The following is a 12,355-nucleotide window of genomic DNA, read 5'->3' as shown; positions in this document are numbered from 1 at the left end:
AGGAAAACCCCCTCAAAAAAAAAAAAAAAAAAAAAAAAAAGAAGCCCTTATGCTTCTGGCCTTGAAGATGGAGGAAGGCGCCATGAGCCGAGAAGCCAAAGAATTCAGGTGGTATCTAGAAGCTGGAAAAGATGGGAAATGGATCCTTCCCTGAAGCCTCCATAAAGATACTTGCAGACACCTTGATTTAAGCCCAGTGAAACCCATTTCTGGCCTCTAGAATTATAAGATGATAAATTTGTATTGTGTTAAGACACAAATCTGTGGTGACTTGTTACAGCAGGAACAAGAAACTAAGACAGTAGCTCCATATTTCTGAAATGCAAGGTGAACTGAAACCGCCTGTGGTCCTTCAAGAATCCCAGTGGAGGAGGGAAGAAAACTAACCCTTCCTGAATGCTTTACTGTGTATCAGGTACTGCAAAAATGCTTAGTGTGTTGCCATCCATTAATTCTTACAATGACTCCAAGGGGCAACTTTTATTTTCTCCATTTTTTCAGATTAGGAAACTGAGGCCAGAGAGATTAAATAATTTATCCAAAGTTAAGCGCAGAGCCAGAAAGGATACCAAGGCCTGCCTGACTCCAAAGTCTACTCTCATTCACATCAAAGCAACCCTACCCACACTGATTATAAACATTTCTGTATTCCTTGTATTTATTATATCAGACCCCAGGCTAAGTTATTCATAAATTCTACTGGCACAAATGATACAAACTATAATAAATGTTATTGTTCATTTGGGATTTGTCAATTAAACAAATGCCTTTTGGTTTATTAACTGCATAAAGTTGTTTCCCCAAAAAGGCATTGTTTACTGCTTTATGCTTGGCTTTTGAAGTCCAAGGTCCCTCTCGCCTTGGCAGACTGTGACATTAGTCTCAGCTCCTGCTTAGTCTAACATTTTCATTTTCAAAAAGCCAGTGGTAAATCAAGTTGAGAGCCAGATCCCAGTCAAAAATTGATTTAGTAAGGCATCGTAACTCACCAGTTAGAATACTACCTTTTTGCCTTATGTGTAATCTCTTCAGCAATCCCAAAAAAGAACACACACACCCCCCCCCCACACACACACACACACTCCCCCAGCCCCCTTTCTCTTTCTCCCTCTCTCTCTCTTTCTGTTTGACACATATGCCTTGGAGGAGAATATCAATAGATAAAATGCAGGCGTTTGAGATATGATAATTCAAAGGGCAGAAATTCAAAAAAATGTGTTCCTTAATAGCAAATGGACTTTTTCCAAAACGTGTTCTTCTTGAAAGGTAAAAAATATGTTGGATATTATATTCTTTTATGTTGACTTTTACTTAGGATCTAAAAAGTTAAAGCTATGTATCTCTATAAGACAAATGACTATTTTTTACTTAAATTTATAACTCTCAAGCATCCTGTATGTGCACAATAAATGATGAGTAAATTGAATTCTATAACCTCTCATACTGTCAGGGAATTAATGGCAAATGATTCTAGGAAAGAAGATAATGAGTTCATTTATTAGTTTTTTTTTTTTTTTTTTTTTGCTTGGGAACCAGCTTAGATTTCAAAAGCTCTCCTCCTCCCTCCTCATATTGAAAGCTCCCTTTCTCGTTTCTCTGTTGTCCTTCTTCTTCTCCTCCTCTCCTCTTCCTCCTCCATTTCAAAAGCTCTCCTTCTCCCCGTCCTCCTCCTTCAGTTAAAGAAACCAACTGGAACACTAGTGAACAGAAATTCATACTATCTGATGGCCCCGGCTGGGGAAAGTGTCCTCACTGCGATGTCAGTGGCATGAACTTTTGTGCTCCTCTCCCTCCCATTTATGTCATTGTTTCATTTGTCCACCATATCTGAAATACTCTCTGCTACTTTAATATTTTAATAATGTGATATAGGGAAAGAGTATCAGACTTAAACCCCTAAAGAAAGCTGAACTCTAGTCTCAGCTTTGGTATTGTGCTGGCAATAGCCCTGCGGTCCCTGAACTCCTCTGAGCCTATGTTTGCTCACACGCAAAAGGAATGAATCATGTTCAACTAGACAGTGGTTATGTGGATCCTCTGAGGAAGTTCAACTAGACAGTGGTTCTGTGGATCACCTGAGGAAGTTCAACTAGAGAGTGGTTATGTGGATCACCTGAGGAAGTTCAACTAGAGAGTGGTTATGTGGATCACCTGAGGAAGTTCAACTAGAGAGTGGTTATGTAGATCACCTGAGGAAGTTCAACTAGACAGTGGTTATGTGGATCACCTGAGGACGTTCAACTAGCGAGTGGTTATGTGGATCACCTGAGGAATGCTTGTGCATGTGACAGCATTTTATAAGCTATAAAGCTAGACACAGCACGAGACAATATTATAATTGCTCTCTAGTTTCACTACAAGTTTTCTGCCATGAAACTCTGCTAAAAGGTAATCTGTGATGACTCGTAGCCTGCCAGGGAATACTTTCTCTTGTGTTGAATTCTCTTTTCTCTCTCTCCCATCCTAGACCTTCCCCTTCTTTAAGTGTTACTTGCTGGTTTGTGTGGTAGTCAAGATTTTGACGGCCACATTATCATTTTAAAACTCAGGGAAGCGATGTCTACTGTTGAAAAGCAGGTAAAATGAAATGAAGCACCGCCACTCAACCTAGCCCAAGTCACTTAATTTTCTCGATTTGACTTGAAGGCTCTATTTTCCTTTAAGAGGCAAGTGGATTGGTAATCAGCAAGATCATAGCTTTAATATAAGCTAAATAGCTGCCCTTTGTTTTTTCTTTTAACATATATGTGGTTGGGAGGATAGACAGAATAGTCAAGGCACAAACAGGATAAGAAAGTACAGTTGGCCTTTGAACAACATGAATTTGAACTGCATGGGTCCACTTAGATTGTCTTCTGCCTCTGTCACCCCTGAGGCAGCAAGACCAACCCCTCCTTCCTCCTCAGCCTCCCCCAACATGAAGGGTATGAGGATGAAGACCTTTAAGTGATCCACCTCCACTTAATCAATAGTAAACATATTTTCCCTTCCTTATGATTTTCTTATGTATTTTTATTATTATGAATATATTTTTGAGGCAGGGTCTCACTCTGTCACCCAGGCCAGAGTGCAGTGGCATGATCTTTCTCACTGCAGTCTTGACCTCCCAGTCTCAAGAGATCCTCTGACCTCAGGTAGCTGAGACTACAGTGCATGCCACCATGCCTGGCTAATTTTTTGTAATTTTTTCTTTTTTGGTAGAGATGGGGTTTTGCCATGTTGCCCAGGCTGGTCTGGAACTTCTGGGCTCAAGTGATCCACCTACCTCGGCCTCCCAAAGTTCTGGGATTACAAACATGAGCCATTGTGCCCAGCCATGATTTTCTGAACAATATTTTCTTTTCTCTAGCTTACTTTAAAAGTACAGTATATAACAATATAACACACAAAATATGTGTTAAGGCTTCCAGTCAATGGTAGGCCATTTGTAGCTAAGTTTTTGGGGAGTCAAAAGCTATACAAGAATTTTCAACTGTGCAGGTTGGTGCCCTCAACCCTTGGGTTGTTCAATGGTCAAGTATAATGCTTTTCTTATTTCCTAAAGGGGAACTTTGCTTCCTGGCGGGGGTATTGATCCTCACTGACCCCTAATACCTCTGACCCCTCAAAAAGCCTCATGCTCCAGAGTAATAAGGAAATGGGCCAGATTTTTATGTTTCACAATTTATGAAAACAAAACAAAACAAAACAATCCAGCATGCTAAAGCTTTGTATAACTGTATTTTAAAGCAGGATTTTCTCTACATTTCCTCTTTTGTGCTTCTTTTCTGATTTGTACTCACAAGTAGTAGAAAGCATTAAGATGAGATTATTTTCCAGAAATGATTGTTTTCTGTGAGAACTCAAAATATGTTGATTAAAAGATACAGTTGGTTAAAAGAATGTCATTATATAGAATTTTTCTGTCCCTACATTATCACATTTCTCTCTATAGCTGATATTTTTGTGAATCGTTGCAATAAACAATCTCAGGTTTTAAATGATTTCTCTTTTACTGAACACTTGAATTGTCTGTACAATGTAGCTTCCTAGCAATTTTAAGAAAAAGAAATTTGCTTTCCATTGGCCAAATCTGTTTGCCTTTTTCTCATTTTGTTTCAAACTTTCTTCTACCGAGACACTAAACAATGTCTGATTTTAATTTGTAAATGTCTCAAAGGAACCAGCTTTCATGATACAATATTATTTGTTATGTCTTTTCTTATTTTTCTTGTTAGTTTGTGCACGGACCACCACAGTGTTGTCTTTAGTTTCTTTGTTTTGCACTAAGGAAGCTTGAGTTTTCTTCTTTTGTGTTATAAAATGTTTGTGCCATTTTGATATGAAATTTCCAGAGGTAGTTTTCATAGAAAGACTTTCATAATATACTTGGTTTATATGTTTACTATCTAAAACATCCTTGAACTTTAAAGACATTAGATTTTCCATTGTCAAGCTAATACCACAAAACACTACCAATGATATTCATACCAAATCATTGCATCAATCAATTGGGAGGCATAGAAATCAAATGTCAACGTGGTGACTGTAGTTAATATTGTACTGTATACTTAAAATTGGCTAAGGGAATAGATCTTAAATGTTCTCATCACACACACAAATACACATGCACACAAATGGTAACTATGTGAGGTGATGGATATGCTAATTAGCATGATAGTAATCATTTCACAATGTATATCAAAATATATTGTACTCCCTAAATATATATAATTTTTATCAATTATACCTCAATAAAGCTGGAAAAACTAGAAAGTAGCTTTTAGATAACAAGGTGGTTTTTTAATATTTTGTGCTCACTGTAGCTTAATTCAAGTAGTATTTGGCTGTTTTTATGTGCAAAAATATGTGCTAGGCACTATTGGGTATATAAGGATGAGTAAGACATGTAGGCTAGGGTCTTGCAGTTTGCAAAGATGTAAGTATTCCAAAGTTTGCATTAAATGTCTGAAGTACTAATTGAAAGAGTAGGTCTGGGATCCAATTTGAAACACTGCTCAATATATTTAAGGTGAAAGTTCAACCTTAAACAAAGAATTAATTATTCTACTCTTAAAAAGGTGAAACATTCAGGGTAATTAAGTAATTAAATCAATAGCAATTTTCTCACAATAAAACTTTGGTTCAATTACATAAGGAGATTATGATATTAATCCTAACTTAACTGTGATAACAATTCCTATTTAAAACCTTATTATAACCCAAGTGAAAAGATCATTTAAAAAATTGTTGGGCATCTTAAACTTTCTTATTACAAAGAAACAAGAGTTAACCAGATTCTATAATAACATTCATGGCAATTGAAATACTATAAACCCCAAGCTGTACCATAAAATGATGATGATTTCAAATGAAAGGATAAATATCCTTAAATAGAGGGGAATCTACCAGTTGCCAGGGATCCTCAAACAATGTGAGGTGTCGTGTGCATATTATTTTTCTTATAGTTAGAATAATAAAGGCAACTTCATATTTTTATATAAACTCATGCCCCGAATTGCTGTTGATGCATCCGACTCAGCTGCCTTCACTGCTTTGGCACCATCTTCTGACCCATAATACTTGGCTTCACAACATTGGCCATGAGTGGGATCACCTGTTCACCTTCGGCTCTTCTTTCTCTCCATTTCACCTGTTGTTTGAAGGCACCCTTCACAGCAGGGCACCTTCCCTCCTTACGCGGGTCTTGCTTCAGTTCCTTACTACTAAGTGTGATGTGTCGGGCCCTGTTCTAAGCCTTTTCTGTGTATTAACTTATTTAATTATCACCTCGATAATTTTATGACTCCTTTCATTTAACAGTTAAGGAATCAAGGGGGCACAGGGAGATTCAATTACTTGCCTAATATTACACACATAGTCAGAAGTGCAGCTGAGGCTGAAACATAGACAGTCTGCCTATGCTATTGACTTATACTCTCTAGCGAGTAATTGTGGAATGAATGAAAAGCATTTTCTCTCCAAATCTATTCCAAAAAGGCCATAACTGAGATAACTTCAACCACCTTCCTAACTGCAATCTCCATTCCCTCTAGTGGGCATTAAATCCCACATTCAGAGTGATATTTCAAGCTTTTTGTTATGCCCTCATCACTGCCCTTAAGTCCTTTGAAACACACCAACTCACCTAAAATATTTATTCATATTTTTCTCACATGTATATATTTAATCTTTTAAAATGCCTCTCTTTTTTGTGCATATATATTCTCTGTGGAAAAAAAAAAAAAAAAACTGGAAGAAACTATAAATGCTTTCCCTGGGAAATATTTTGGCATGCTTCTTCTCTTCTTATTCCAGGTCGTGTAATTTCAAATTTGACTCCTTACATGGGCCTTTGAGGATACCCATTACTTTTACATATGTATTGATAATTGTGATAAAAAAGCTCTAATTTTCTTGTGGGGAATTCTGTACTTCTTTTTGATCTACCTTCAATTCTAAATGGAAAGAAAGGTTTGCAAAGAACACTGATATATTTAGCATGTTCATGATGGTTATATTTTGTTGTCATCTTGGTAACTGGCAAAATAAAAGCTTGTAGGAAGATAGGAATTTGCTCCCAGCAGCCTACACCAACACACACACAGAGTTGCCCCCTCCAGGTTGCAATGGCACATTGACATCTAAACATAATCTCCTAATTTGATGAAGCCTATCAAAGGGAGGACCCCTCCCAAACGTCTGTTTATTTTTGGTAAATGTGGGTGGAACATAAGGAAGCCATTTTTAAATTTGGCTAGAGAGGTTGAGGCCTCTAAAAGTTAAATGTATAATTCTGGTTACAATGTATTCTTGGCTTTTCATATCAATGTAAATGAAAAATACCAGTGGTTTAGGAATCTGTTGATGCTTGATTACAATATGTCAGGAATTTATTATCTGATTTTTGAAATAAAGTTTAGTCACAATTAAAGTTAGGGATTTTTGTTCTACCAAAAAGAGACACGGACTCACATGTTCAGTGCAGCATTATTCACAACAGTAAAGACATGGAATCAACCTAGGTGCCCATCAATGGTAGACTGGATAAAGAAAATGTGGTATGTATACATCGTGGAATACTATGCAACCATAAAAAACAATGAAATCATGTCCTTTGCAACAACATGGATGTAGCTGGAGGCCATGATCCTAAGTGAATTAACACAAGAATAGAAACCAAATATGGCATGATCTCACTTATAAGTGGGAGCTAAACATTGGGTACTCATGGACGTAAGGATGGCAACAGTAGGCACTGGGGACTACTAGAGTGGGGAGGGAGGTGGGAGGGAGAGGGGCAGAAGTGGAAAAACTTACTGTAGAGTACTATGCTCAGTACCTAGGTGGTGGGATCAGCTGTACCCCAAACCTCGCTTCACGGAATATAACCAACAAACCTGCACATGTACTCTGAATCTAAAATGATGTTGAAAACAATTAGAGATCTTGATTTGAAAAGAAATGTAAAGTAGGATGTTGGCATTCAGCTTATTTATATTCCCATCTGCTACTACAGACACATATTATGACAAAAAAAATGAACTCTGGTGCAATCAGTATTTACTTGGTTTACTAATACTACGAACAAGTTATGCTGATCAATAAAGAAATACTTAAAAATGCCTATGGAAGAGATGTAAAGGGCTGTGTCCATAATGAGCACGGGAGCCTCTCTAACCTTGCAACAACTTCTACCCTCTGTTTAACTTGTTGGGGTGTGGAAGTAACAGCTACAGTGGGAACAAAAAGGATGTAAACCCTTCACTCTTTACTTGATTCCTTGTTTGTTTGTTTGTTTATTTTTTTGAGACAGAGTCTCATTCTCTTGTCCAGGCTGGGAGTGCAGGCGCAGTCTCCGCTCACTGCAACCTTCGCCTCCCAGGTTCAAGCGATTCTCATGCCTCAGTCTCCTGAGCAGCTGGAATTACAGGCATGCGCTACCACGCCCGGCTAATTTTTTTATTTTTAGTAGAGATGGGGTTTTGCCATGTTGCCCAGGCTGGTCTCGAATTCCTGACCTGAAGTGATATGCCTGCCTCGGCCTCCCAAAGTGCTGGGATTACAGGCCTAAGCCACACGCCCAGCTCTAGCCCTCCATTTTGTTCAACAAATTGAATTCAAGCAGGAGGCTCTAGGATTCCACCGGCATGATGAAATGGAAGGTGGAGGATCTGGGATTGGCTCCTTGTGAGGCTTTCTCTATTACTCTGCTGTGCGGTTGGCCAAGGTAAGAGTTGCCTTGGGTTTGTGACCAAGGCCAGACATTTTAACTTTTCTGCTTTCCACATGAGCTGTGCACAGAGGGAAGTTTAAGAGCCAGAAAAGTGCTGCTATACAAGACATTCGTTTTCTTAGTATCAAATAGCAAATTGAAACTTTTGTCATTAAGAAAGTGAAACCAGTTGGTTTCACTTTCAGTGGAAACAAATGAGGATTATTTCCAATAACGGCTGTTGAGAAGTTACTTCTAGAAATATTTTCTAAGAAGTATATCCAATGGGCAAGTGTGTGCATGCACTTTCTCTTAAATATGCGAACTCATAGAACTATAAAAATGTTAGTTAAATGGCTGAGCATTAAATTTAAATGAAGAAGAAGAGAGATATGCCCAAAGGCACTTGCCCTGATTCAGGGAGAAAAGATTATTGCAGGTCATTGAACCAGAACAGAAGTTTAGAGAGGGTTATCAAGGGAAAGAAAGAGACACTTAAAAAAAAAAATCACAGTGACCAGAAAGATCACTAATTGTGTATCTCCTTTTAAAATGCTCACATGTAACTATTTTGAATACCACTAATGTGTTCTGGAAATTAAAAAGTAAAAGGAATGTGCATAACAATAATGCAAACATATTCGTGCAGCTCTTTAAAAGTCGCCTTAAAAAAATTTTTTTCTCTCTACCTTTGGGTTTCACACAATACATTCTCAGTAAGTTTTTGTGGTATTGCGTAGAATGCAATCATTGAACACCAACGCATGTTCCGGGTTTGTTTTTTTTTTTTCTACTTGTGCTTCAAAATGGCTTTGTAAAGTGGACATACAGGGGAGGGTATATAACTGAGTAGCTAGGTGGCCAGACAGTATCGTCTGTCGGGGTCTTAGCAATGTGAGACAATGGCCTGAAATACTTGACTGCTCTGAGCCTTAATTTACTCATCTGTAACACAGGGATGGAAACAGTATCCATGCATTAGGGTTGCTGCGAGAATCCAATGAGATAACCCATTTGAAGCGCCCAGACAGGGTTTAGAACAAAGTAGTGCTCAGAAAATATCAGCTATGACGATGCTTTCATCTGACATTGCTATTTGAAGCAACAAGTGGTTCAGAGACTCGCTGAATCACGCACGGAATTAGTGCCAGGAGGTTTCTACTCTTCAGCTTATGCTCTTTTTAGGAAAAAACAAATTAGTGTAAGAATTAAAAAAAGCAACATTTCAACGATGGCATCTTTTAACCTTTCAGAATGGATAAAATATTGCTTCATGTTTACTAATTTGGATCATGTAATTATAGTAACAAATAATTGCTCATTTCTAATTTTAAAGGTGTGTATGGCTGACAACTTTTATTTTTACGGTCTGTTAAAACATTACTGTCTAATTATCTTGAGAAGAGTGGCTTCACTGAATTGGGTAGACATTAATTTTAAAGACTGAGGATAAAGGCATATTGGAAAGCCTATATGTTAGAGCTTCAAATAGAACCCACATTTTCATAATATTTAAAAAAATACAGGCTATCAATTTTTTTTGTTTTTTTGTTTTTTTGAGACGGAGTCTCACGCTGTCGCCCAGGCTGGAGTGCAGTGGCGCGATCTCGGCTCACTGCAAGCTCCGTCTCCCGGGTTCACGCCATTCTCCTGCCTCAGCCTCCTGAGTAGCTGGGACTACAGGCGCCCGCCACCGCGCCCAGCTAATTTTTTGTATTTTTAGTAGAGACGGGGTTTCACCGTAGTCTCGATCTCCTGACCTTGTGATCCGCCCGCCTCGGCCTCCCAAAGTGCTGGGATTACAGGCGTGAGCCACCGCGCCCGGCAATGGAAGATGTATGGGGTAAGCAAAGAAGGCAGAGAACACTAGGATCACTCCTTACCCGGGAAAGCATTATCAATCAGCAGAGGGGGCTCAGGGACCCTCTCACTGGCACAAGGATTACACTGTCCCCCCAAAACCATCACCAACTTCCATCAGAAAATGCCTGTGAAAGTATACAGTTCATTATATTCCATAAAAACAGATCTCCTGGCATGTTACTAAAAATAGAAACACCTCGAATGCTTTAGTGGAGGCGGGTCTTATGTATACATTGTGTGGAAGGAGGAGTTAAGGAACATTGTGGAAGATAAAATGGAGCAGACGGGAATTAAGTGTTGCTGTAGCTGTTGAATGGCACTGTGCAAATCTTCTGCCTAAAGTTCGGCATAATTCTGGTATTTTAAGTAAATTCATCTTTGTATTAATGAATGCCTGTGTCTTCAAAATCTAATCTGTATCTACATCTACCTGTGCTCTTTTTTTCTTATGGAAATGATGGTTTTCCATAAGAATGGTAGACTATCTACCAATCTACTTGGTAGACTATCTACCAAGATGATTGGTAGACTATCTACCAATCATCGCCAGGAAATTGCTACATTACAGAAAACAGGCTACAGAGTTACAGGGATCTCTGAAAATGTGGAATGATAAGGCTTCCCTCCATTTTTCTACTATATTAAGTTTACATAAGCCAAAGATAACCGAAGTGGATTTTGTACAAAAATAAAACACTCTTTTCTTTAGCCCATGACAAGAAAATATGTACCTCTTTGTGTTTTCTGTGTCAGTGTGAGGACTCTTTTACTCTGCTGGTTGTTCAATCTCTAAATCTCTGACCCTTTGAACTCCAGCTTTCAGACCTTTGGCTTCTCCATCCGATTAATTGGGAGGTCCTGGCAATTCTCCCTCTGCGGTATAAGCTAACACTTGCTCTGTCTGTAGATGGGGTTCAAACACCTAGGAAGCTCTGCTGAGCCCCAGAGCCCGGTTGGCTCTTCTCCTTTTTATTTTGATAACACTTTGTGGATGCCCAATTTATCACTGAACTTGCTACATTTTGTTATCACGATTGGCAGTAAGATCCTCCTAGGACAGTGGTTCCCAAATTTGGCAACATGTTAGAATCATAAATAATTAAAAACCAACTAAATCAGAATGTCTGGGGAGGTGAGACCCAGGGAAGGCATTTTTAAAAGCAGCACTTCTCAAATTTTAACATGCATACGATTCACCTGGGGATCTTGTTAAAATGCAGATTTCTGATTCACTCAGATTGGAGCTGGGGCCTGAGACTCTGCATTCCTAACAAGTTCCCAGGTGACGCAGATGCCACTCAAGCTAAAGCAGCTCCAAGCAGCCCCCAAATGGAGATGCAGTTTAGAAAACAATCACATCCCGGTTTTATATCTGAAACTCACAAACTCAGAAACTTACTCAATACAGGACCATTTATTTCCTCCTATCCTGTTACCTCTCCCTGCCAGCACCATTTTAAGTGAGTGGAAGTTGACATTTTCTCGTAAATCAGAATTTGTTTTGTCAATATTTCAGCTATAATGGGCTTTCTCCACTATTCCTCCCCACCTTGTCTTGTCCGTGTCTCTGCATTCATCTCACTGGCAACAGAACGCAGTGGAAGGTTGAGCAAGGTTAAGATGGAGCAGCAACGTCTCGCTGCAGTTGCTTGTGCTTCAGTTGTAAAGCACCATCTTGTCTATTCTCGTCATTGCCACTCTAGCCCCTGGACTCCTCTTTGGCTGCTGTGACGCCCACCGCCAGCCATGACCCTCTCTTTTTTTTTTTTTCCCTTCTACACCTGAAAGCCCTTTGTTTCCCTCACTGATTCTCATTTTCCTCACTCCACCATCCTCATGACGACTTACCACAAATTAATTTGCGTCATCATAATTTCGAATCAACACAAAGACAAACAGATGTTTATAATGTAAACATTTCTTCTATGTTAAGTTTTATTTTCTCAACAGTATTACTTTTCCTCAGTTAATGCTTCTATCCTTCCACATACAGATAGATCCTTTGAGTGTTAGGCACCCACGATGGGCTCGGAGTGATTTTTATTTAGTAGTAGTCTGCTTAAATAGCATGATTAAAGGTTCTATTAGCCTTGGTACACCTTTATATGTCATCCTAACTATTCTAATGGTTCCCAGAGTATGCACTGAGGCAACCTGGGTTGCAGGAGGGAGCTGACCAGGAAATATTTTTAAATTTGGAGGGATAGCCTGGTGCGGTGGTTCATGCCTGTAGTCTCAGTTAGTTGGGAGGCTGGGGCGGGAGGACAGCTTGAGCCCAGGAAGCCAAGACTACAGTAA

The 12,355-nt window shown here is 39.0% G+C and overlaps 1 protein-coding gene across 3 annotated transcripts in view; it reads right to left on the bottom strand.

Moving 5' to 3' along the window:
* CDH6 (cadherin 6) overlaps nucleotides 1-12,355 on the bottom strand; it is a 137,182-nt gene that overhangs the window by 49,405 nt on the left and 75,422 nt on the right. The window lies entirely within an intron of this gene.

This window comes from Theropithecus gelada, chromosome 6 (assembly GCF_003255815.1).
Source record: "Theropithecus gelada isolate Dixy chromosome 6, Tgel_1.0, whole genome shotgun sequence".
Lineage (NCBI taxonomy): Eukaryota > Metazoa > Chordata > Mammalia > Primates > Cercopithecidae > Theropithecus > Theropithecus gelada.
The sequence above is the reverse complement of the archived record's forward strand: the minus strand, read 5'-3'. Positions and strand labels throughout refer to the sequence as shown.